The sequence below is a fragment of the Triplophysa rosa genome, linkage group LG11, assembly GCF_024868665.1.
Source record: "Triplophysa rosa linkage group LG11, Trosa_1v2, whole genome shotgun sequence".
NCBI lineage: Eukaryota > Metazoa > Chordata > Actinopteri > Cypriniformes > Nemacheilidae > Triplophysa > Triplophysa rosa.
Window position 1 is genome coordinate 1669709 of NC_079900.1, and position 26455 is coordinate 1696163.

The window sequence follows — 26455 nt, forward strand, 5'->3', positions numbered from 1 at the left end:
CAGAAATCCAGGATAAACATCGGTGTATCTATTACCAGATGGAAGGCACTGTTGATAGACAAATGTTTTCAAGGCGACGCTGAAGTTGCCTGTTTTCTGCTAGACTGGTAAGATAATTCAACATTTTCAATGTTTCCATTTTTTCAATGTTTACCAAACAACTGTTTTGTTGAAACGGTAACGTTAGCATTTTATACAAATGGCCATATAACCTCAGAATAATAATGTTTTTCCGTCCCTGCGGTACGTACTCCGGTTGTTCCTACAAAGGGGGAGACAAACGTCTACTAACTTACACCTAACTGCCTATGTCGCTGTCATATCAAACGCTTTGAACAGTGTTGCTATTTATGATTAGCTAACTTTAGTTACTTCACTACTCTCAGCGTGTACTAGATAGCACGCAAGAAATATATCTAATTATAGAATTGTAACAGTAACTTTCGCAATAGAATACATGTTAAATGATTAATTACGTTAATATATTGCTTTACCTTTGCAAAGAAACATCGTTGCTTGTATCACTGCTATCCGCTGTCTCAGTAGACGACATCTTTTTTTACTGTTGCGGCCACCATCGTAATTCAAAAGGGAGGAATGAGCAAATGACTCAGAGATTTGTTGCAAAACTATAATACAACGCTAGTGGCCGCTGATTTTCAAGAACTGTGCCTTTAATAAATATAAACCAAATGTTTTTTAAATGATTTCGTCTTTTATCATTTTAAAAATTGAGGGGGCACAGTGACTGAAGTGGCCGGGCCATGCCCCCTAGTGCCCCCTCGTGGCGCCGACTCTGGTGCTTTCACACACAAGGAATTTTCCCTGGTGTTGGAAGCTTCTAGTACAGACATTCAATACAATGACAATACAATATAATACGATTTACAGTCTAAAATATTCTAAATTATGCATATATAAAATAAAGACTATTTACAGAAAATGGGGAATAATAACATACTGTATAAGAGACATTGTACAGGGTAGTATATAGTAGAATATATACATTAACAGATTGTATGTACACTTGTGCAAATGGATAATGTAGTAAGTAGAGGTAGTGTTATATACATGTATAAATAAAATGTAGATATAATAAGGCACTATAGTGCACACTATAGGAGTAGTGGAAGTGGAATATTGCTCTTAAGGAGCAGTTATCTGTTTAGGAGGGAGATTGCCTGGGGGAAGAAGCTGCTTCTGTGTCTGGAAGTCCCTCCCTTCAACTGGCCTTCATCTTCTCACATATCTTCAACAGATCACTGGAGCTGTGCACAGTTCCTTCCTGTTTCAAGTGCTCCACCATAATCTCCATCCCAAAGAAACCCAAAATCACAGGACTGAATGACTCTCACATCTGTGGTCATGAAGTCATTCGAGAGACTGGTACTGGCTTATCTGAAGGACATCACAGAACCCTTACTGGACCCCCTGCAGTTTGCCTACAGAGCAAACAGGTCTGTTGAGGATGCAGTTAACATGAGGCTGCATTTTGTCCTGAAACATCTGGATAGACCAGGGACCTATATGTAAGGATCCTGTTTGTGGACTTCAGCTCCGCTTTCAACACCATCATCCCATCACTGCTCCAGACAAAGTTAACCCAGCTATCTGTTCCTGGCTCTATCTGTCAGTGGATCACCAGCTTTCTGACAGACAGGCAGCAGTTAGTGAGAATGGGGAAACTCACATCCAGCACCCGCACAATCAGTACTGGCGCCCCCCAGGGGTGCGTTCTCTCCCCACTGCTCTTCTCCCTGTACACAAATGACTGCACTGCCCAGGACCCTTCTGTCAGACTTCTGAAGTTCGCAGACGACACCACACTCATTGGCCTCATCCAGGATGGTGATGAGTGTGCGTACAGACAGGAGGCTGAGCAGCTGGCTGTCTGGTGCAGTCATAACAACTTGGAGCTGAACACGCTTAAAACAGCGGAGACGATTGTGGACTTCAGGAGAAACCCCCCTGCACTCCCCCCTCTCACCATCATGAACAGCACTGTGGCAGCAGTGGAGTCATTCAGGTTCCTGGGCACCACCATCTCTCAGAACCTGAAGTGGGACAATCACACTGGCTCCATCGCTAAAAAAGCCCAGCAAACGTTGTACTTCTTACATCAGCTGAAGAAGTTCAATTTACCACAAACTCTGTTAAAACAGTTTTACTCAGCTGTCATAGAGTCTGTCCTCTGCACATCCACCACTGTCTGGTTTGGCTCAGCCACAAAGTCAAAGTCAGACATCAGAAGACTACAGAGGACGGTTCGGACTGCTGAGATGATCATTGGTGCTCCCCTGCCCACCCTCCAAGAACTGTATACATCCAGAGTGAGGAAAGGGGCTCAGAAACTCACCCTGGACCTCTCACATCCAAGCCATCATCTCTTCACAATGCTGCAGAACACTGAGCACCAAAACAACCAGACACAAAAACAGCTTCTTCCCTCAGGCCATCTACCTCTTGAACAGTTGAATGTTTTTACACACCGTGCAATTAATAACTCTGTGCAATAATAATTAAGTGCAATATTAATTATATCCTCCAGATAATACACTATCTATTTTTATACAACTTTTTCTGTAAATTATATTTCATTCATTCTGCTGTATGTATATAGCACATACCTTGTACTACAATAGTCTATTCTTATTTTTTACTTGTACATATTTACATACATACATAGCTTTACTCACTATATCTTTATCTTATGTTTATTGTGTTGTATTTCTTAATTTGTATACTCATAGGCCCTTATTTAAATCATTGTGTACTGTATTCTATTGTGTTATGGTCTCTGTGTACTGTTGTTGCTGTTTCTGTGTTCTGGACGCTCCTGTCACCAAAAAAAATTCCTTGTATGTGCAAACATACTTGGCAATAAAGCTCTTTCGGATTCTGATTCTGAACCATGGTTTGTCATTGTTGTATGTTAAGCGAGTCCTGGTGGAAATGTCCTCACAGAAGCTGATGTAGGATGTCACTGTTTCAGTTAACTCATCCAGATCAGTGGCTGCAGCTTCAAAGACACTCCAATCCGTGCAGTCGAAACAGGCTTGTAAGGCCCGCTCTGTTTCGCTGCTCCATCTCTTTGCTGTTCTTGCTACAGTCTTGGCAGATTTAGGCGTATGTCTGTAGGTCGGAAGAAGATGAACCAGGCAATGATCAGAGAGACCCAGAGCTGCTCTGGGAACAGAGTGGTATGCATCCCGTATTGTGGTGTAACAGTGATCCAGAATGTTGCTGTCTCTGGTGGGGCATGTGATATGCTGCCTGTATTTTGGCAGCTCACGGGAGAGGTTTGCTCTGTTAAAGTCCCCAATAATAATAATAAGAGAATCCGGGTGTTTTGCTGCTCTGTGTCAGTGATGTAATCCGCCAGCTGTTGCAGCGCTGCGCTCGCACAAGCATGTGGAGGAATGTAAACATTCACTAGAATAAACGAGGAAAACTCGCGTGGTGAATAAAAATGTTTGCAGTTTATAGAGAACGCTTCTAAGTACGAAAAGCACATCTTCTTCAGTGTTGTTATATCTCTGCACCAACCTTCTTTATATAAAAAGATAAACCTTCTTTTATCTATCCCATTATGCCACGGGAGCTGAGCAACGGTCAAATTTAAAAATTAAATCAAATAAATATAGCTGAAAACATTAAGGCTGACGTCCGTTTTACATTTATTTTACAATAAATACATTTCTTGTGACTAAATTATGTTTTGATCAACGCTCACGTGTAGGTTGTAGTTACTACGTCATAGGTCAAAGAGCATATTGGTCACATGACCATAAAACATGGCGGACGCAGTATGTCCGAAATGTATTCATATTACTCCCACTCATACTATATAGAACGTACTGTTTTGATGGCCGATAGGTAGGTGTACTTATTCAAATTCAGTACTTACTGTCACAGTATGCGATTTCGGACGCAGCCCTAGTCAGTTTCTCGGTATTTAGTTACCTTTGAGGGTATAATTCGTAGACTTCCGTTTCACCTTCCCACGCTCTGTATGGCTGTCAGGAATTTCTCTTTTAAAGAGAATGTTTTTTTAATTGTGCATCATATGCAAAATAATCTATACCGCTATCCAGGGGCGGATTAAGTTTGATGGCGCGAACTTTTGAAGGCAGATATTCCATGGTGAGTGGGAGACAAAGAACTTCATCTTTAATCCTTATTCATTCCACTACAAGAAAATAATTCGCTAAGGTAACGCCACGGCGCTCTTGATCCTGTGGCGGATTTTGAACTGTATTAGCAGCTGAATCGTGTTCCTCCATTTTCTTCACTGATTATTTCTCTCAGGTCCAGGTCAAGGTGCTGAGCATTGTGGTAATTGATGTGACATGACGTCACTTCAAAAGGACCAATGAACATATCTGGCCAATTTCATTGAATGTTAAAATGAATCTCATTGGCTGAATAAATAACATTTAAATTAAACTGGGTATCAGCGCAATTAAATTGGTTCATTAGTAGTAAGGGAAGATAGAGGACAGTGAGACACCAAAAATTTGTACTTTTGGGTATAAATAAAATTGTAAGGAGTAAAAAGTGTTTTTTCTTTAAAAATGTAATTAAGTAAAAGTATTAATTTTTAATTGTACTCAAGTAAAGTACAAATCCCCAAAAATAATACTTAAGTAGAGTAAATCAAGTAAAATTACTCAAGTCCTTTACCACACCTTAATGTCTTCTTCCTGTCTGCCCATAGGTATACTTCACTTAAAATCTGGGGCCGGATTCACAAAACTGTTCTTTAGAGAAAATTTAAGAACTTTAAGATCAATTACAGGAAGTTCTTAGGAATTTTATTAAGTGCAATTCTCAAATATTTTCTTATAAACATGTTCATTTTTTGTGAGTATAAAAGGGCAGGCTTTGTCAATGATTATACTATAAGAGTAAACAGTAAATTTGTCCATTTGTTAAACTTTATTTGTATAACAAGCATCTCGCAAGTTGCGACTCACATTCTTAGGTAAAGGAGTAATGTGTTAAACGGCATTAATGAATAATAAAAGTATACTTTATATATTACGACATTATAATATTTGCATGTATGTAAAACTTTTCTAAATATTGGTTAAGTGTGGCAGTTAGACCTGATCATCAAATCATAAAAAATCTCTTACCTTTCGAGATTTACAACTTATAGATCAGTCCAGTGGGGGCCCCAAGATGAATCCAGAGGGATCACAGATTTTGTGGTAGTTTACAAATTATAGAAATGTATCATATACTGTATGTTATCTTATGCAATCAAACATCAGAAAAACAAGACCACCAACCAAAAGAATTGATGTTCCTGCATTGTAAAGACCATCGGACACTCGAGCCTGGACTGCAGTTAACTTCCGGTCTGTGTTTGTTTATTGATCTGGCTAATGTCTACTAATATAACTATTTATATTTTATTTAATTAATGTTATTATTAATTCATATTATTTTATTGTGTAATAATTGTATTAAATAAGCGATTTGTTGAATGTTTTGTTGAGGGGTCATTATCAGTCACATGTACAGTAGGCTTGTAGCCTGTTACTGTCCGAAATCCCTGCCATAAGCGCATTGTATCCTTGGTGTCAGTTAAATTACTTGACAACTTTACATTACAAATTTACATTTATGCATTTGGTAGATGCTTTTATCTAAAGCGACTAACATTTCATTGTATTATACATTTGTTTCTGACTACGTGCAATCCCCTGGGATCAAACCCATGACGTTGGCATTGCTAGTGCTATGCTCTAATCACTGAGCCACAGTAAAGCTAGTTTCTTTGATCGATGGATGCACTTTTTGGTGCTTCAAAATCTCATCCCCCATTCACTCCCATTCTAACACTTGGAAGAAAAAGGATAAATGGTATTATAACTGTGACTCTTCGTCTGATGTTTGTATAAGATGAAGTCATATACACCTAGGATGTGTGGGTGAGTGAAACATTGTGTGGGATTACAAATTTATACAATGACTGTGGGACTACACATTTATGCAACGTTATAACTCCACTCTTACCCATGACCTCACTCACCCCTTAAATCAATTCCCCTTCACCTAACCCAGTCCTCCTACATCCATATACCCATCTGTGCTAAACTCCTCCACACACACCAACATCCCCAAACTAAAACAATCCACTACACTACAAACACGCACTAGAACCCCTCACAACTTCGGACAACACTTTAGACAAATACTACCACCAAACATAACTACTGTGGGATTACAAATTAATACAATGTTATATCTAGGTTAAAGTTATGTACATTATGTTTCACATTTTGAGGTAAAGACGATTACATTCTAAGAAGATCAAGTCAGGCAGCCCAGATGTCTGAGACATTACCCTTTTGTCTTTATGCACTTCCTGACCATTGGGCAGGGTCCCAAGTTAAAGTTGAATGTTAAGCTTTAAGGCACAGCTAAACCTTTGTCTCTATGATAATGTGAAGGTATGGGTAATACTGTCAGGCTGATTGGATTAGCACCTATGCATTTGAATGACACTGTTATGATGATGAGACCTTGGCTGGGACAATTCCGGTAACGCGCTGATTCCTGTATTGCATTTGCATGCTTAAATGTGTAAATCATCTCCACCTCTATGTATCCCGCCCCCTTGAAAGGTATAAAACTCTACTGTGCTGAACTGAAAGTCAGACTTGGATGACTACAGCGACGCACAGGCACAGCGAGTCCTCAATAAAGAGAACTTCTGTATGAAAGATATCCCAACGTCACCTGGTATCTGCTTCGATGAGGAAAAAGTTTCCTACAATGGTGTACTTTTGTTTTGCCTTTAAAATATCCTTTTAAAGGGATACTTCACCTAAAACTTATGTCATCATTTACTCACCTTCTAGTTGTTCCAAATCTGTATACATTTCATTGTTCTAATGAACACAGAGAAAGATATTTGGAAGAATGCTTATAAACAGACACATTTTGACACTCCCATAGTAGGAAAAATAACACTGGTAGTCAAAAGTGCCCCAGAACTGTTTGCTGTCCAACATTCTTCAAAATATCTTCTTTTGTATTCAACAGAGCAAAAATAATGATAATGTAAATTTTCCTGCTATGGGAGTAAATGGGGGTAAAAATCTATCTGGTTATAAGCATTCTTCCAAATATCTTACTTTGTGTTCTGCAGAACAATGAAATTTAAGTTTGGAACAACTCGAATGTGAGTAAATGATGACAGAATTTTCATTTTTGGATGAATTATCCCTTTAACCTATGAACAAAGTTTAGTTTTAATAATCTTTCTCATTGAGTTAAATTGCAATATCAAGTCAAATAAAAAGAATACCCTTTAAAATGTGAAAATCTAATGTAACGTGCAAGATGTTTCAAGGGATATTTGACATGTAACATAGTTTATAAAAATGATCCTTAAACGTGTCAGGCTTTAAAACAAGGCAACAGTGCAATGCAAAACAACAGGTTTATTTTCAGCGAGGTTAAATCAGTGAATAATGTTTGTAGGATATTTACACTATAAGGTAATTATTAGCAGGTTCAAAACAGAAACGAAACACTAGGGAAGAGGAGGAGAGAAGGGAACGCACATGACCTTACTCTCTAAACATAAAAAAATACAGTAAACATAACAAATATTGCTGACCAATGGTGTCGTCTGTGAAAAGAGAGACGGAAAAAAAGGACATCCAAAAGTCCTTATATGGTTTTCTAGAAGTACACGAGAACAGTAAGTATTATAGCTGTAGTGGCTGTGATGGACGCTCAGCACACATCACAGTTCTGTAGAATTAAAGATTGGTGGGATTCTTATCTGACAACGTTACTGCGCTCATCACGATATGATTCACTTTCAGTGGTGAGCTTTGAGCGGCCAGTCTCGATTAGTATAACTATACTAGTATCTTTAGCAATGAGTAAAGATCACTTTAACTCCATGGGTTAGCAACGTACCAGTTGTCAGACCTCCTCACCCTTGTATTCATAGCTAGATCTTATTACCTGTCTCTACGAAAGTATAAGATGTGAAGCCCGGGTATCCTTAAATTTCAGCAATAGACATCGCATATCTGGAAGTGTTCCTGTACGTGCAATAACTATGCAATATGGTAGAACAATAACTTCAACTACCAAAGATGCGTTTCTCGATAATCTGCCCGAATTGTCTCAAATCATGAGAAATAACGTTGAAGATCTTGACATTACCACTGAAAATTTTAATTCCACCTTCTCGGTAACGCTAGACAAAGTTGCTCCACTACGTTTAAAGAAGATTAAAAATGGCAGCCCCACACCGTGGTATAATGAACACACTCAGGCTCTAAAGAAAGCGGCCCGAAAAATGGAGCGCAACTTTAAGAAAACTAAATTAGAGGTATTTCGTACAGCATGGAAGGATAGTATTCGAAAATACAGGAAAGCCCTAAATAACTTCTAGATCCGCCTACTTTTCATCACTAATAGAAGAAAACCAGCACAACCCTAGGTTTTTATTTAACACGGTGGCTAAATTAACAAAAAATAAATCGTCAGTGACTTCTGATCCTGTATATCAGCATAGCAGTGATGAATTTATGAACTACTTCACATATAAAATCCAAGATATTAGAGAAAAAATTATAACAATGCAATCAGAAGTGAAACCCGCTGAACAAACTAACTACAGCGCCCTTAAGGAGAAAATGCAATTATTTTATACCGTAGATCAAGATGAGCTGTCTAAAATTATTAGATCATCTAAATCAACAACATGCATACTAGACCCTATACCTACAAATCTACTGAAAGAGATGCTCCCAGAAATTATAGATCCTCTTCTTGGTATTATTAACTCATCTCTGACATTAGGACATGTGCCTAAAGCATATAAGGTGGCTGTTATAAGGCCCCTTGTCAACCAACTCGACCCTAGAGAACTAAGGAACTACAGGCCTATATCGAATCTACCTTTCATATCTAAAGTTCTGGAAAAAGTAGTTTCAACTCAATTATGCTCCTTCCTCCAAAGGAATGACATCAATGAAGAATTCCAGTCTGGATTTAGAGCATGTCACAGTACAGAGACTGCTTTTTGATCAGAGTTACAAATGATCTGCTATTGGCGTCTGACCGAGGTTGTATCTCGTTATTGGTGCTGCTAGACCTTAGTGCTGCATTCGATACCATTGACCACAGCACACTCCTACATAGACTCGAAAATTATGTCGGCATTAAGGGAATAGCTTTGAAATGGTTTAAATCTTATTTATCCGACCGTTTTCAATTTGTAGCAATAAACAATGAGGTGTCATGCAAATCGCAAGTCCAGTACGGTGTACCACAGGGCTCAGTCTTAGGGCCTCTGCTCTTCGCATTATACATGCTACCTCTAGGAGATATAATAAAGCGACACGGAGTTAGCTTTCACTGTTATGCTGATGATACTCAACTTTATATTTCCTCGAAGCCTCATGAAACACAGCAGTTCCATCGAATAATGGAATGCATAGTCGATATAAAAAACTGGATGAGTAACAACTTTTTATTACTGAACTCGGACAAAACGGAAGTGTTACTTATTGGACCGAAAACTGCTATAAGTAACAACCAAGAATACTGTTTAACTATTGACGGATGTTCCATAAAACCCTCGTCGTCAGCAAAGAATCTTGGCGTTCTATTCGATAGTAATCTGTCATTTGAGAGCCACGTCGCCAACACCTGTAAAATTGCGTTTTTCCATCTTAAGAATATATCTAAACTACGTCATATGCTGTCAATGCTCAGATGCAGAGAAGTTAATTCATGCATTCATGACATCAAGACTAGATTACTGTAATGCACTGTTAGGTGGTTGCCCTGCAGGCTTATTACAAAAACTCCAATTGGTCCAAAACGCGGCAGCTCGAGTTCTTACACGTACAAAAAAGTATGAACATATTAGCCCGGTTCTGTCAACCTTGCACTGGTTACCTATAAAGCATCGCGTTAACTTTAAAATCTTGCTTATTACCTATAAAGCCTTACATGGTTTAGCTCCTCAGTACTTGAATGAACTCCTTTTGTATTACAGTCCTTCACGTGCATTACGCTCTCAGGCGTCCTGTCAGTTGGTAATACCTAGAATTTCAAAATCAAGTGCAGGTGGTAGATCCTTTTCCTATCTAGCGCCTAAACTTTGGAATAGTCTTCCCTGCACTGTCCGGGAGGCTGACACACTCTGTCAGTTTAAATCTAGACTAAAGACGCATCTTTTTAATCTTGCATACACTACTCTTCCATAATATAAATCTTCTGAGGGTTTAGGCTGCATTAGTTAGATCAACCGGAACCAAAAACACAACTGATGTACTTGTTGCATCAAAGAGTACAGAACAGTACTCTACTCTCAGCCAGTCTTGTCTCATTGTTCCAAGGTTACCACAGCGAGCAGGATGCAGTTCATGGCCTGACCTGATGGTAGAGCGGAGAATGGGAAGTGGGGACCTGACAAGAGCTGAGATGATAGAGCTGGATAAAGAAGGACGCGGTCTCTTGACATGTCTTCACCACAAAACTTCAAATGCTATTAGATTATTAATGATAATCTTAAACTATAATTTATTTTATTATTAAGTTATTTATTTTATTTAGCCTTGTTGTGCAAGTTCTCTGGAGCTTGTGCAGAGGCAGCAGCTTTTGCCAGAGGGGAACTGGAATCCCCTGGTTGGGCCTGGGTTCTCCTGAGGTTTTTTTTCTCGATTAGAGTTTTGGGTTCCTCGCCACCGTTTGCATACTGTTTTTGCACTATCTGCCTGACCGGGGGGGCTGCTTTAGAATCTTAAAGTTTTACTTAATTAATATTGCATATAGGAATTTATTATCTGCTATATTTGACCTGTGCTTCTCTCTCCTTTATCCTAAATGTGTGCTCTCACTGAGCGTGTGTGTGTGTGCGTACTTGTCTGTGTACGTACGTGTGTGTGTGTGTGTGTGTGTGTCTGTGTCTGTGTGTGTTGGTGCGTGTGCGTGTTGTGTGTGTGGAGTGTTTTGTGTGTGGGTGTGTCTGTCTTCTGTGTTTTCAACCTTTTCTTGTTTTTGCAGGTACAACTTTGATTGTTTTGCTTGTAGTCAATGTGTCTCATGTACAGCTGCTTTGTAACAATGAAAATTGTAAAAGCGCTATATAAATAAAGTTGAGTTGAGTAGAGTCCTCCATTGTTGTTTCAGATTTCTGCCTCCACTCGCTACGTCATATTCACGTCACTACTAGAGCAGGATCCTGATTGGTGAAAATTCACGCCGCGTTAACCAAAGTTCACATTTTTCAACTCTTTAACGCTTCATTCGCGTCTGGTGGGAACGGAGCTTTAGAGTGTGAGTTCTCATGTGGACATCTAGATGAGTTTTCTCGCAAAACTCTTTCCACACTCAACACATGCATACGGCTTTTCTCCAGTGTGAATTCTCATGTGGTCCTCTAGATGATGTTTGTATGTGAAACACTTTCCACACTGAACACATGTGAATGGCTTTTCTCCAGTGTGAATTCTCATGTGGCTCTTAAGAACAATTTTTCTTGTGAAACTCTTTCCACACTGAGGGCAGGTGAAGGGCTTTTCTTCAGTGTGGATTCTTATGTGCTTCACAAGCTGCTCTTTACTTCCCAATCTCTTTCCACAATGAGGACATACTGATACCGTTGTTTATTCCAGTTTCATTAGATCTAAAATTAAATGACAGAAGCACATATTTTTATTAGGCCGGTCAACATTGAAAACATGCACTCAATGGCACAACATATACGTTTTTTTGCATTAAAATGTCTAAAAACTAGTGGTCGACCGATATGTTTTTTTTTAATGGCCGATGCCGATATTGAGAAAGCAATGTGGCCGATGTGCCAATATAAGGCCGATATAAGAAATGTAATTAAAGTCAGCGTTGTGCAAATGACTTCCAAACTGTAATACATTACAGATTACTTGTTACTGTTATTTAAAAGTAATCCCTTACCTTACAATATTACTGTCTCAGAATTGTAATACGTTACATGACTCCAGTATTACTTTTGAGTTACTTTCACCAAAATAACTACAGAAGTAGAACTTAACATTCTAAAATAAGTCTTTGTATTTCTGTGTTTTCAAAATACAAAACACTTTTTGCCAATCAACCTATTTAGACTGCTGATTTCTTGAATTAACTAGGCTATAAACAAATAAATACAAAAAATACTAAGATTAAATGCATTTAAATACAAAATACTATTACAAAATAATAGTATTTTGTATTTCAAATGGATGTATTTGAAACACTGCCCATCCATGCAGTCTAATAAGGAGGTTGATTGGCAAGAAGTATTTTAGTTTGAAAATACAAAAATACTAAGATTAAACACATTTAAATACAAAATACATTTTTTCCAAGGTATTTAAATACAAAATAGTCCCATCCCATCACTGAACTAGATTATATAGAATTCTAGCTAGTCATCATGTAAACGTTAGCTTACCTTGTCATTGCTGCTGGTCACAGGGATCTTGTTAACTAGCTTCCTCAAAGCAGCCCAATGACCCCTCAAAACCCGCCCAAAGGTAATGAAAACTAGCCCAATTATTTTCCGGTGTCAAATCAAAGTTACCAACTGCCAAAAGACGTTTCTATTGCTATATTTACTCATCTGAATGGTTTCCTACACAAAAAAAAAACGATTCAAGCTTGTCTTTCATAAGAAACAATAAAATTATGTTGACTTTATTTTAAAAAAATTTTTTATAGCAATACATGAAAATATTTCTTTGTTCTGACATAAAATGAATAAATGGTGAGATTCATTCTAGTATGACCAACTCAAATTAATTTGGTTTTGGAGGCTCTGTTTGCGCATGAGCAAAATAACTCAAGGAACGAACTCGAATGTGTGGCCGCCATTTTCTGCTGTGGGATGAGGAGGGATGAGCAGTTACGACGGATTCTCTTGCTGTTTAATTCGTTATTGGTAAGTAAGTATACGATTTTTTGACTACTAAATACTGTCTATGTCGTAATTTTGAGTGAAATATACACTAGCGTTGAAAGATAAGTTAGGTGAATTGTTCTCCTCAGTCTCACTGCCGCTGCTTGCTTCATGCACATTGTGGCATTCCCGCCCTTTTATAACATCCTAAATTAAAAACGTCGCATAGCACCAAATCTAACGTGTTTTTTGATAAACCTCAGCTTACATCTAGTGGGAAATTGTCATCAGTAGTACTGCTCCGCGAGTCCGAGGTCTCGCTTTCCCGCCGCACGGATCTCTTTCTCAGCGTCTACTCTGTGCCGTGAGCGGTAGGGAGAAGTACCACATTCAGTTCACCTTACGGTGGCGGACAAGTGAATAATCGAGTACAAAACGGCATTTTTAAAACATGTCACTGTTATCCATTGTTTGGATATATAAACATGAACACGGATCGTCTGTTAATAAGCACAGGTTTAGAGGCTGTGAACTGTGTGAAAGAATAGCCTATAACGTTAGCCAAAATCCCCGCTTTTTAAGATGTGTTTAGTGATTTTGTCAGACGGTTATGACTACAGACTGTTCAGTTAGTAGAGGCGAAGGGGGTGGGTCTGAAGCTGCAACAGTAAAACTGTGATGACGCGTCATCCAGCACCCACAGTTCCACAAAATCCTAGCGGAAGCACTGGAATACATCAGTGTTTCACAGATATTTTACCAACTATGTATGCATAGGAATGTACACTAGTGCCTCAGTTTGTGCCCAGAAAGTGCCCCAGTTGTAATACAAATTTCATTGAAAAAGACTGAAATTTTACAGAATTGCGTGATGAACCAGATCTAAAAGTTGTATTTATTGTTCCCAAACTTAATATACATCTCTTTCACAGATTTAAGAAAATCACAAACTGAACATCAGCCTTCTGGTGATAGTAAGGCCCAATCCCAATTCTACCCCTACCCCTTCACGTGAAGGGGTAGGGGTGTCTCAATTCTCTTTTGGTCGGAGGGGTAGGGGTAAGGGGAAGGGCCAAATAGCCCTACAAACGAAGATTTTTCGGGACCTCACTTTAAAGAAAGGGCTAAGAGAAATTTCCAACATGACCGCTCACTCGAGCAAGCAGCCCAATAAATGCAAGTCATTTTTGCCATTAATAAGGATTTTTATGACAATTTTTCATTTTATGTATGTTACATTCAATCTTGTGTTAGTATTTATGGTGATGTTCTTTTAACATTTGCAAAAAAAATCGCTAAAGTTTGCAGACAGCACTGATTGCACGATATTAGAAAATATATTTTTATGTCATATACCCGGCGCATTGGCGCATGTCCTCTGACGTAACGTTAGGAGCTAGCAACGACGTACGATGACGTATACCAGTGTACTAGCGGTGTCCCATTTCTTAGCAGAAAATTTGTAACCCTTCCCCTTGCCACTTTGTTTCAAGGGGTAAGGGGCGAGGGGTAGGCGAAGGTGTATAAAATAGAATTGGGATTGGGCGCAAGTCATATTTGCTCAAACAATCTGATTTACTTACTTTAAAATCTAATTTTTAATATGAAATCTAAATAATACTTTTTATTCTTCTTTCAGGATTGTGAATGTGGCAGTGCAAAGAAAGCTCCTGCGCCTCATCAAATGTCACCATGTCCTAGGCTTGTCGAACGACTTGAGGATGAGTCATTCATAACATAATTTTTCTTTAAATGAGTAGTTCACCTCGAAAATGAACATTCTGTCATCATTTACTCACCTTCTTGACATTTTAAACCTGTATGATTTTTCTTCTTCTGCAGAACACAAAAGCAGCAATTTTGAAGAATGTTGGTAACAGAAAACCGTGGGTCCCCATTGACCTGTATTGGTTTTGTGTCCATGCAATAGAAGTGAATGGCCATTCTTCAAAATATATTATTTTGTGTTCTGCAGAAGACAAAGTCATACAGGTTTGAAATGGCAAGAAGGTGAGTAAATTATGACAGAATTTTCATTTTGAAGGTGAACTACTCCTTTAGTGGGGAAATCACATACACTTATTGTTTATGAAGTGGTGCTTCATAATGTTGAAACAAAGCATAATATATTTTGAGCAATAAGTGGTGCTCTAATCGAAATTGGAGTTATTTGTTGTTTCAAACTTAACCTTATGTCATGTAATCTTCTGTGTTTTGTCTAGGCCTGAGGATGCAGAAAGTGGCATTGCAAGCACAGTCATGGGGATTTACACAATCCGAGGAGAAGCTTCTACAAAACCAGATGATGTAGGAATAGTGATCGAGGGCATCAAGGTTTTGAGTAACCTAGACTGTGTGATTTTTGTATTCATCATGTTGTACAGTCTAATTTATGCTCTTGACCAAAGCTTTCCTGACAACCTCAAGAACACATTTTTTAGGAGTTTATCCAAAAAATAATAATGAACTTGGATGGACATAAGATGACTACAAAGATTCAGCATCTTAAAATTAAGCTGTTTGCATGACATGCTCATTTTTTGGGACATTTGCATGAATTGAGGATTGATGAGGATTTCTATATCAATGTAAAAACACCTGTTGCATCAAATAGCCAAGGGAATATTTTATGTGCATCTATGTTATTTTTTGATGTTTTTCATATATCTTTACATGCTGATAGACTAAAGTAAAGACAATACATGTATTTCTAGTTGGTTATTCTAGTCTAGGAAGTCATTAGGCTTCAGAAATGTTAATTTTATTGTTGATGTGTACTTTTATACTGTCACAGATAGTTTAAGCTAGTTTGTTTAAATAATTCTAGTGGAAAATAAAGATTTCCACACAATTTCCAGTGTTTTATTTTGAGTTTGGCAAGCATAAAGATCACACATAAACATGCATTTAATTTGACAAAATCGAGTTGGGTCAACCCAATTGCATTTCATTGTATACGTTTTATCTAAACTGTATTTATTAAAATCAAATTGGACCAACTCAATTAAATTTTATTGAACGAGTCTGTTTTTTATGAGTAGGACCAACACATATTTATTGGATGGAAATCCTGCCCTCAATTAAATTGAGTTCAACCAATGAATTGTTTTTTGAGTGTAGGTATTTTACAGTATATATTTTTTGTTCTGTTGAACTCAAAATATGTTTTGGGGGGTTTAGGAAAGCAAACAATTCCGGGTCACCTTTGACTACCATTATATTTTTTTCTGCTATGGTAGTCAATGATGCCAAATAATTTTCAGTTGCTAACATTCTACCAAATATCTTTGTGTTCAACCGAACAAAGAAATTTATACAGGTTTAGAAAAACTAGAGGGCGAGTAATCCATAACAGAATTTTCATTTTTTGGGTGTCCCTTTAAAAAAGATCCATGTGTGCTCGAGGCCACGCACGGAAATGGACAAGAAACGTGTTTTCTCTACGTAAGACATGCAAAAACGTACTTAAGAAATAAGCATTTAGCACATTTATTGCATATGTATATGTGTACAAGCACGTCAATGTTTTAGTTGTTCTAGACTGCGTATAGCTGCTCAAACATGATATTTGGCAGCCGGAAGAATCAACTGTTATACACTCACGCGTGATTTCTTTCATTGTGCAACGTGACATGCACCTTACGAAACACGGGTAAAAGCATAATTCGTTGTCTAATACCACCACTATATTCTCCTCTTTGGTTGAGCTGAGCTCCGGCGTCCAATAGTGACCGATTGCAGAACAGCAGAACCATACGTCACAGCAGCGCTATGGCAGCAGCGCCATGGCGGCAGTCTCATGGCAGAAGTGGGCGGAGTCACAGTCTCAGATCAGAAGTAGGCGAAAGTAGTGAGAAGTAAAGGAATGTTATGGCGGAGAAAGGGTAACGTTACACGGTAAAAAGTTGTCTTCGACTGTTGTTGGATTATCTGACGCTGAATGAGGAAGACCAGAAGAAGCCCTTCTGCAGCTTTCACAGGCATGAAACGAATGACTGCTGGCCAGAGAGCCTTTCAGGTTTCGCTTTGAATTTAAGGGTGATAAGGCCATTTTCCTTAATGAGCGTCTGGATGAAACATGCCTCAGGATTAATTGCATGTTTTAAGAATTTTATTTTATTTTAGATTACCGTTTAATCTAATTTAGTTAGGTTTAATTTTTGATTATTATTGTGTGCCTTCTGTGCAAAAGCTTTTGTTTGATTTTGTAATGTTAGTTTATGATGTGTAGTGTATAGCACATGTATGTACTATGAAAAATTGGTTAATACTTAAATGATTGTTAAGTAAAATTAAATTAAAATGTTATATTGCTTTTGTTTTAGCATTGCACATAATTTATGCTGTTCATCTTTTAAGACACACAACAAAAATATGAATACACTTTAGTTTTTAGCTGTTAACAATAGGATACATTTATCAGAGAGTGTAACTTCTCAGAAGATGTATGGAGTAGACAGGAAAATCATGTTTCTCAGTCTGTGTTATTAGGTACAGCTTGTCCACTTGGTACAGTAATCTCTCGGTAAAATGCTACTGTATATTGTTGTAACTGCTTCAAAGATTATTGGACCGAATGACTACCCTAGTGTTCAAGCTCTACGAGCTATGTACATTGAACGAGGCCAAAATGATTTTGAATGACCCGTCTCATGTACAGTACTTCACTCTTGTTATGAACTCTTACCCTCTGGAAGAAGATTTATAACATCTCGTTACAAACTAAACAGATTTAAGAACTCCTTTGTGCCAACATCAACATCAACAGCAGTCTGGACTGCTGAACATGGAACATCTATTTTTATGAGTATGTCTTATCTATTGTGTGTATGTTTCTTATGTATTATTGTATCAGGTCGGAGTAAAGCTATTGCTATTGAAGTCCACTCCACTGCAAATGTCCTTACTAAGGACAATAAAGTATATTTCATTCATTTCATTATTAACATTTTTGTTGAAGCATTATATGTATAATACACGCCCACGCCCACACATGCACATACATATTTATATATATATATACGTATACGTCTTTTCAATTAAAACCTTTTAATTAAATACTGACTTAACATTAATAGCTTACCACTTTGAAACGCTCCGCAACGCCAAGTAGTTTGATAACGTTTGCTCCGCCCACTTCCGGCATGAGACTTCTGCCAAGGCGCTGTTTCATTGTGACTGCTGTGACGTATGGTTCTGCGGTTCTGCAATCAGAAGTATCTCCCCACGTCCCTCCCTGTACTGTAGCCTGCCTGTCAGACACTCGTTCCCCTCACTTTTGAGAACGGCCCGGTCCTGAAGTTGCCAGGTATTCATCAGAGTATGAATACACATTAACAATCTCATCAATTAACATTTATCCTTAGAATATAAATAAACATTTTGGCAGCCGCAGTACATTATGAAAATAGCCCAAAAACCCGCAACTCCATAATTTTTCCCGCAACTGCATTTTCAAAATAGCCCATTTGTGAGGACTAACCATTTGATAATGTCTCGCGGGCGAAAAGTTTGTTGTAACGCAAGCATTACTGAACATGTACCGAGTAAAATGTTACTGAAAATTGATTAGTAATGCCTAACACTACTGCGTTACAGCAAAAAGTAATATGTTACTGTAATACATTAGTTTTGTAACGCTACTCCCAACACTGATATGACAAACATACAAAAAATGTGTGAAACTAATTTAACATTTATTTTGCATAATATTTAAGATTAACAATTAGTGCATCTTTTTTGTTTAACTGTTTTACTGCTTATTTAATCCAACAGAAGATTAAGTGTATTTTAATGACAAAAACAGAATGCAATTCCTTAATATGAATATACAGTTACTGTACAAATAAATCGCATGCAGTTATTTTACTCAGTACATTTCACTTTCTTAAATTAGGTCAATGTAAAAAATAGTACTTATCTAATAAAGATTTATGTCTGTTTTTCTGTCTCTGTGAAAACAATACAAAACCACAAACAAAAAGAACAGCCTATATATTTGCTTAGTTAGTGGCATGTAGCTTAGCATCAAAACAGAACCCACTAAAACGTCCACTCCCGTCCACACATCAAGTTATCGTGGACACTTAATGCGGTGGATATTAAATAAAAATATTTAGGAATGCACACGTATTATTAATTAACATACATGTATGTGTCTCTGTCTCGTTCACCTCACACACGACATCGCCACACAGCTCACATGCTGGGATTAGAGTGACAGGTTCCTGAGTGCGGGGAGAAACAGCGTCTTGTCCGCAGCCCAGCAGTCGAATGTAAAATGTAAAAATGTAATTGACAATCTCACCAAAAACAACACATATCTGAGGCAGAGCCGGTCGTCGGGATTTGTCACTGTTTGTGAGGTAAAATGTTTTCGTTTGTTTTAATTATATTTGTGTCCCCAGTTGTAGTTACCGCTGGGCTGCAGATATGACACCTAGACGGAACTGTTTGAATAAGACTTTGCTGCATACCGGAGTGTTAACTGTTACACACAACACAACTCAAGTAAAAAGAGGAATGATATGTACACTGTCTGTCAGATGCTGGCTTTGAGTGTTTGATTTCGTTCACGGCGTGTAGCATTAACATTTAAAGAATGAAGCAGTCTGCTCTCAGGTTGTTTCGTGGTGTGCGTGTCGATCCAGGTCTGTAGTGAGTGTCGAGTGTATCTCAGTCGTTGCAGCGCAGCTCCATGTTCGAAATGTGTTCCATCGGACCAAACACAACAAGCATACAAACTGAGTCATATACACTCACCTAAAGGATTATTAGGAACACCATACTAATACGGTGTTTGACCCCCTTTCGCCTTCAGAACTGCCTTAATTCTACGTGGCATTGATTCAACAAGGTGCTGAAAGCATTCTTTAGAAATGTTGGCCCATATTGATAGGATAGCATCTTGCAGTTGATGGAGATTTGTGGGATGCACATCCAGGGCACGAAGCTCCCGTTCCACCACATCCCAAAGATGTTCTATCGGGTTGAGATCTGGTGACTGTGGGGGCCATTCTAGTACAGTGAACTCATTGTCATGTTCAAGAAACCAATTTGAAATGATTCGAGCTTTGTGACATGGTGCATTATCCTGCTGGAAGTAGCCATTAGAGGATGGGTACATGGTGGTCATAAAGGGATGGACATGGTCAGAAACAATGCTCAGGTAGGCCGTGGCATTTAAACGATGCCCAATTGGCACTAAGGGGCCTAAAGTGTGCCAAGAAAACATCCCCCACACCATTACACCACCACCACCAGCCTGCACAGTGGTAACAAGGCATGATGGATCCATGTTCTCATTCTGTTTACGCCAAATTCTGACTCTACCATTTGAATGTCTCAACAGAAATCGAGACTCATCAGACCAGGCAACATTTTTCCAGTCTTCAACTGTCCAATTTTGGTGAGCTCGTGCAAATTGTAGCCTCTTTTTCCTATTTGTAGTGGAGATGAGTGGTACCCGGTGGGGTCTTCTGCTGTTGTAGCCCATCTGCCTCAAGGTTGTGCGTGTTGTGGCTTCACAAATGCTTTGCTGCATACCTCGGTTGTAACGAGTGGTTATTTCAGTCAAAGTTGCTCTTCTATCAGCTTGAATCAGTCGGCCCATTCTCCTCTGACCTCTAGCATCAACAAGGCATTTTCGCCCACAGGACTGCCGCATACTGGATGTTTTTCCCTTTTCACACCATTCTTTGTAAACCCTAGAAATGGTTGTGCGTGAAAATCCCAGTAACTGAGCAGATTGTGAAATACTCAGACCGGCCCGTCTGGCACCAACAACCATGCCACGCTCAAAATTGCTTAAATCACCTTTCTTTCCCATTCTGACATTCAGTTTGGAGTTCAGGAGATTGTCTTGACCAGGACCACACCCCTAAATGCATTGAAGCAACTGCCATGTGATTGGTTGATTAGATAATTGCATTAATGAGAAATTGAACAGGTGTTCCTAATAATCCTTTAGGTGAGTGTATACATTTGTGCAAATGATAATTAGTAAGTAGAGGTAGTGTTATATACATATAAATAAAATGTAGATATAATAAGGCACTATAGTGCACACTATAGGAGTAGTGAAAGTGGAATATTGCTCTTAAGGAGCAGTTATCTGTTTAAGGGAGATTGCCTAGGGAGAAGCTGCTTCTGTGTCTGGAAGTCTGGTGTTTGGTGCTCTAAAGCGCAGTAAAAACTGTATTAAATTAAAAATAAAACATCTTATTTCTGTGACTGAAATATCAATGACTGATACAGTATGCTTAAGTGAATGGTGTTTTAAAACATTTTATAAGTAAGCAATATTCAGGAAAAACATGTCTGTTAACATTTACGAAGAAAACTCTGAAATTATAAAACAAAAATACGAGATCGTTACGGACCAAAACTCTTCTAAACACTTTAAACACTGAGAACTTGTAAAGCACGTTAAGGAAACTAATTAATTTTTAAACAAATCAGGGTTTTATCTCAGTGAACTGAACTGAATGTGTTTGCAGAAGTGAAACAGCACGTTTGTCTTTATAGAAATTCTCCGGGACGGACTTCAATCACTCTGCAAACCTTTTTCTAGCGAAATATTTCAACTCAACTCAACTCAACTTTATTTATATAGCGCTTTTACAATTTTCATTGTTACAAAGCAGCTGTACATGAGACACATTGACTACAAGCAAAACAATCAAAGTTGTACCTGCAAAAACAAGAAAAGGTTGAAAACACAGAAGACAGACACACCCACACACAAAACACTCCACACACACAACACGCACACGCACCAACACACACAGACACAGAGACACACACACACACACACACACACACACACACACAACACACACACACACGTACGTACACAGACAAGTACGCACACACACACACGCTCAGTGAGAGCACACATTTAGGATAAAGGAGAGAGAAGCACAGGTCAAATATAACAGATAATAAAATTCCTATATGCAATATTAATTAAGTAAAACTTTAAGATTCTAAAGCAGCCCCCCCGGTCAGGCAGATAGTGCAAAAACAGTATGCAAACGGTGGCGAGGAACCCAAAACTCTAATCGAGAAAAAAAACCTCAGGAGAACCCAGGCCCAACCAGGGGATTCCAGTTCCCCTCTGGCAAAAGCTGCTGCCTCTGCACAAGCTCCAGAGAACTTGCACAACAAGGCTAAATAAAATAAATAAACTTAATAATAAAATAAATTATAGTTTAAGATTATCATTAATAATCTAATAGCATTTGAAGTTTTGTGGTGAAGACATGTCAAGAGACCGCGTCCTTCTTTATCCAGCTCTATCATCTCAGCTCTTGTCAGGTCCCCACTTCCCATTCTCCGCTCTACCATCAGGTCAGGCCATGAACTGCATCCTGCTCGCTGTGGTAACCTTGGAACACGACATTTTTACATTGGAACACGACTTGGAACACGACATTTTTACATTGGAACACGACTTGGAACACGACATTTACAACACGACATCCATACAGTGCACTAACCTTTGTGTTTAAAGTAGTGATGTTACGTTCTGAGCCGAGGCTTCGGAGCGTGTGTCGAGAAATCCTGGAAGCTTTCAGTGAAGCGCGTATGGTATGGAAGGCCGAGTATGGCAAGCCGATTGTGTCAGAATTACCCCATAGATTAAACGCGTTTATATCCGAACGCCGTTTTTGCCGTTTTGGTTGCACAGAGCGCACGTTATTTTTTGTCTGTTGTACAATGAGCCCCTCCCGCTGATTTCCGCAGCCAGTAAATTTGAACTGTTCTCACCCAATCACTGATGAACTGAGCCAGACCAGAACAATTTACCACTGATCATTTACAGGATTTTATTATGTGCGCAGTGTTACCTTTGCTAACATTAAACAAATCATTGCTTGCTTTCCGAAGAAGCGACTTCTTCTCTTTGGAAATGTAAAGTTACACACCGTGGCGAGGGAGGGTGGCAAAAGAACATCCTTGTGGCAAAAACGGGGAAAACAGGACTAGGGACCGACGGGAGTGTCACAGTGTTCTGAATTATTCAACAAATATTTTTGAGGCTTCTTTGTTATTTTAAGTGGTAAAATGAGATGAATATGCGCGGCGATTTAGCGCTTGGCTTCCGCAGATGGGTTAGCAACGTAATGAACTGTAGGCAAGGCAGAAACACCCTCAGCCCTCCCGAGCTCAACAGCGCCCCATGTTTTTTCAATGTAAATCTGTGGCGAGAAATGGAAGTGCAGCCTGTTCTCATAGACCAGTGTTTCCCAACATTTTTTCTGCCGCGGCACAGTTTTAATTTGCAAAAAATTTCACGGCACACCAGCATCACATTAACCACTAAAACAGGGGTGTCCAAAGTCAGTCCTGGAGGGCCGGTGTCCTGCAAAGTTTAGCTTCAACCCTAATCAAACGCACCTGAACAGCTAATCAAGGTCTCACAAAGCAGACTAGAAACTTCCAAACAGGTGTGTTGAGCCAAGTTGGAGCTAAACTCTTTAGGACAGTGGCCCTCCAGGACCGACATTGGACACCCCTGCACTAAAATATAACAAAATTGCACAAAAAACAAAATTGCTTTAAATTGCTTGTTAAGACAGCATATTATAATAAACGTATTACTCACAGCTTTGTTTCAGAGCTGTCGCCCATCTTCACTAATATTTTTAACAGATCTTTGGAGCAGTGTGAAGTCCCTTCATGCTTCAAACGCTCCACCATCATCCCTGTACAGAAGAAACCCAAAATATCTGGACTTAATGACTAGAGGCCTGTTGCTTTAACATCTGTGGTCATGAAGTCATTTGAGAGACTTGTACTGGCCCACCTGAAGGACATCACCAGACCACTTCTTGATCCCCTCCAGTTTGCTTACCGAGCAAACAGGTCTGTGGACGATGCAGTAAACATGGGACTGCATTACATCCTACAACACCTAGACAGACCAGGGACTTACGTCAGGATCCTGTTTGTAGACTTCAGCTCGGCCTTCAACACCATAATCCCAGACCTCCTCCTGCCCAAGCTTACCCAGCTCTCTGTGCCAACCTCTACCTGTCAGTGGATTATTAACTTCCTGTCGAACAGGCAGGCAAGCTGTTTTTTTTTGTGGAGTTATTTGGGTCCAAATGTGATTTTTGGTGTGATTGATGAGATATTATCTTCCTTTGGAGAATGCAGGGTCCCAGGAGTCTGGAAGTGTCTGAATAATTATCCAACTATAAGGCACAGCGACGCGCGACTGTAGGGGTCCGAAGAGAGGGAGGCACAGAAATCCAACATTGCTTGGACGTTTTAAGATGAGCACTTCATGCTTCCTGCTGCTGACCAACTTTATGGAGATGCAGATTTCATTTTCCAACAGGACTTGGCACCTGCACACAGTGCCAAAGCTACCAGTACCTGGTTTAAGGACCATGGTATCCCTGTTCTTAATTGGCCAGCAAACTCGCCTGACCTTAACCCCATAGAAAATCTATGGGGTATTGTGAAGAGGAAGATGCGATATGCCAGACCCAACAATGCAGAAGAGCTGAAGGCCACTATCAGAGCAACCTGGGCTCTCATAACACCTGAGCAGTGCCACAGACTGATCGACTCCATGCCACGCCGCATTGCTGCAGTAATTCAGGCAAAAGGAGCCCCAACTAAGTATTGAGTGCTGTACATGCTCATACTTTTCATGTTCATACTTTTCAGTTGGCCAAGATTTCTAAAAATCCTTTCTTTGTATTGGTCTTAAGTAATATTCTAATTTTCTGAGATACTGAATTTGGGATTTTCATTAGTTGTCAGTTATAATCATCAAATTAAAAGAAATAAACATTTGAAATATATCAGTCTGTGTGTAATGAATGAATATAATATACAAGTTTCACTTTTTAGTGAAATAGTGAAATAATTGGAATTAGTGAAATAAATCAACTTTTTGATGATATTCTAATTATATGACCAGCACCTGTAAATAACAGACAGATTATTTATCCATATAAATACAGAAAGCAGAGGTCACATGGCAGAATATTGTAAATGAGTTTACAGTCAATTACAGTACAATGAGGTAAACAGCACTATTATGAAGATGTACTTACTTTGGCACACTCTGTTTTCATCAGCGTAATATCCAGATGGACAGCGAGGGCTGCAAAAACCTGACGGGACCAGAACAGCAGGGGCCAAACAGGAAGTACAGGAGAGAGGACCATCCCCACCACACTCCTCACATGAAGAGTGACATTCTGGAGAATGGCAGTAAGAATGAATACAAATTCATATACAACTTTGTCAAATGGACATAAACGATATAAAGCTGGGGTGGAATAAGTAAATTCTCCATTATACAAACATAACACTTTCACCTTTAAAACCACTTGTTGTGTGCTTTATTTATACACACAGTGTAAAATACACAGACCTGCACAGACTCGCGTATAAACACATCTGTGGACATTCACACTACCGATTAAAGAAGGTCATAAGATTTTATAGATCAGATCAACATCATAAATGATTTCACATTAAAGTCGAGCTCTACATCACACACCCTTATAAAAATAAATGCACTGTCTCATCTACACTGTCAGCGGAGGAACCACTTTCAAAACATCACAGGTAATTGCATCAGGGTTATGAAAACAGAGGCTGCAGTTACACAAGTTCTGCATTACACTGAGAGATCAAGTAGAATGACAACGGCAATGGGATTTAAATAGGCCTACATTCAAATATTAAAGCCCAGTCCAGGACACGGTTTTGATGGGATTCAGATGAGGTCACATGATGCAAAACTATGTAAAGAAATATTGTTGTCACTAAAGATACTGGGATGATATGTCTTTAATTTTGTATTTTGCTTTAAAGGGGTCATATGGCGCGAAAACGTGTTTTTGCAACAAATGTAACAAAATATGCATTCTATCTAAAAGCGAATGCTCACCCAGACCTGCCTGAAAGCCTCGTGTAACCACACCCCCACAAATCTACGTCAGTTCATGGTAAGACCGCCCAAATGTATACGCAAGTAAGGTGGGCGTACCTGTCAGTACAATTGATGTTCCAAATATGGTAAGAGGCGTTACATTTCCGTCACACTTGCAGTATTCGACCAATCACTACGCACTGGTTAACTGGCAAATCATAGCACACCTCGCTTTTCAGAAAGATGAGCTTTGTAAAAAATCAGCGCGTTTCAGACAGGCGGGACAAAGAGGAGATACAAACATGCACGGTATGTGGAAAACACAACGTTTTTGAACCTTAAATGTGTATACACATTTCATTACATCTAAAACAAACGATAATATTAGTTTTAGCCGTGTCATACGACCCTTTTAATAAAGAGTATAGGGATAATATGAAAGGCGATGAGACACATTGTGAAATATTATCAGCTTAGCTAATGAGTATTCATTAGTTGACATACATGTGACATAATAGTCCATGGAGGTCATTGCCTACTGCTTGCATGCTTGTTTACACCACCGCTGACAGGTTGCATGATGGATTTTTTTGCATGGTGTTCAAAAGTCTTAATGATGTTATAAATCATTTTTAAATTTCCTCTGT

The 26455-nt window shown here is 38.9% G+C and overlaps 1 protein-coding gene across 2 annotated transcripts in view; it reads right to left on the reverse strand.

Moving 5' to 3' along the window:
• LOC130561109 (gastrula zinc finger protein XlCGF26.1-like) overlaps window positions 1–23499 on the reverse strand; it is a 57284-nt gene extending 33785 nt beyond the window's left edge. For both annotated transcript variants that reach the window (XM_057345247.1, XM_057345245.1), the window contains exon 1: window positions 22408–23499. The gene's annotated coding sequence lies outside the window, so the exon portion shown is untranslated. The remainder of the gene's footprint in view (window positions 1–22407) is intronic.
• Between the last annotated feature and the right edge of the window lie 2956 nt (window positions 23500–26455).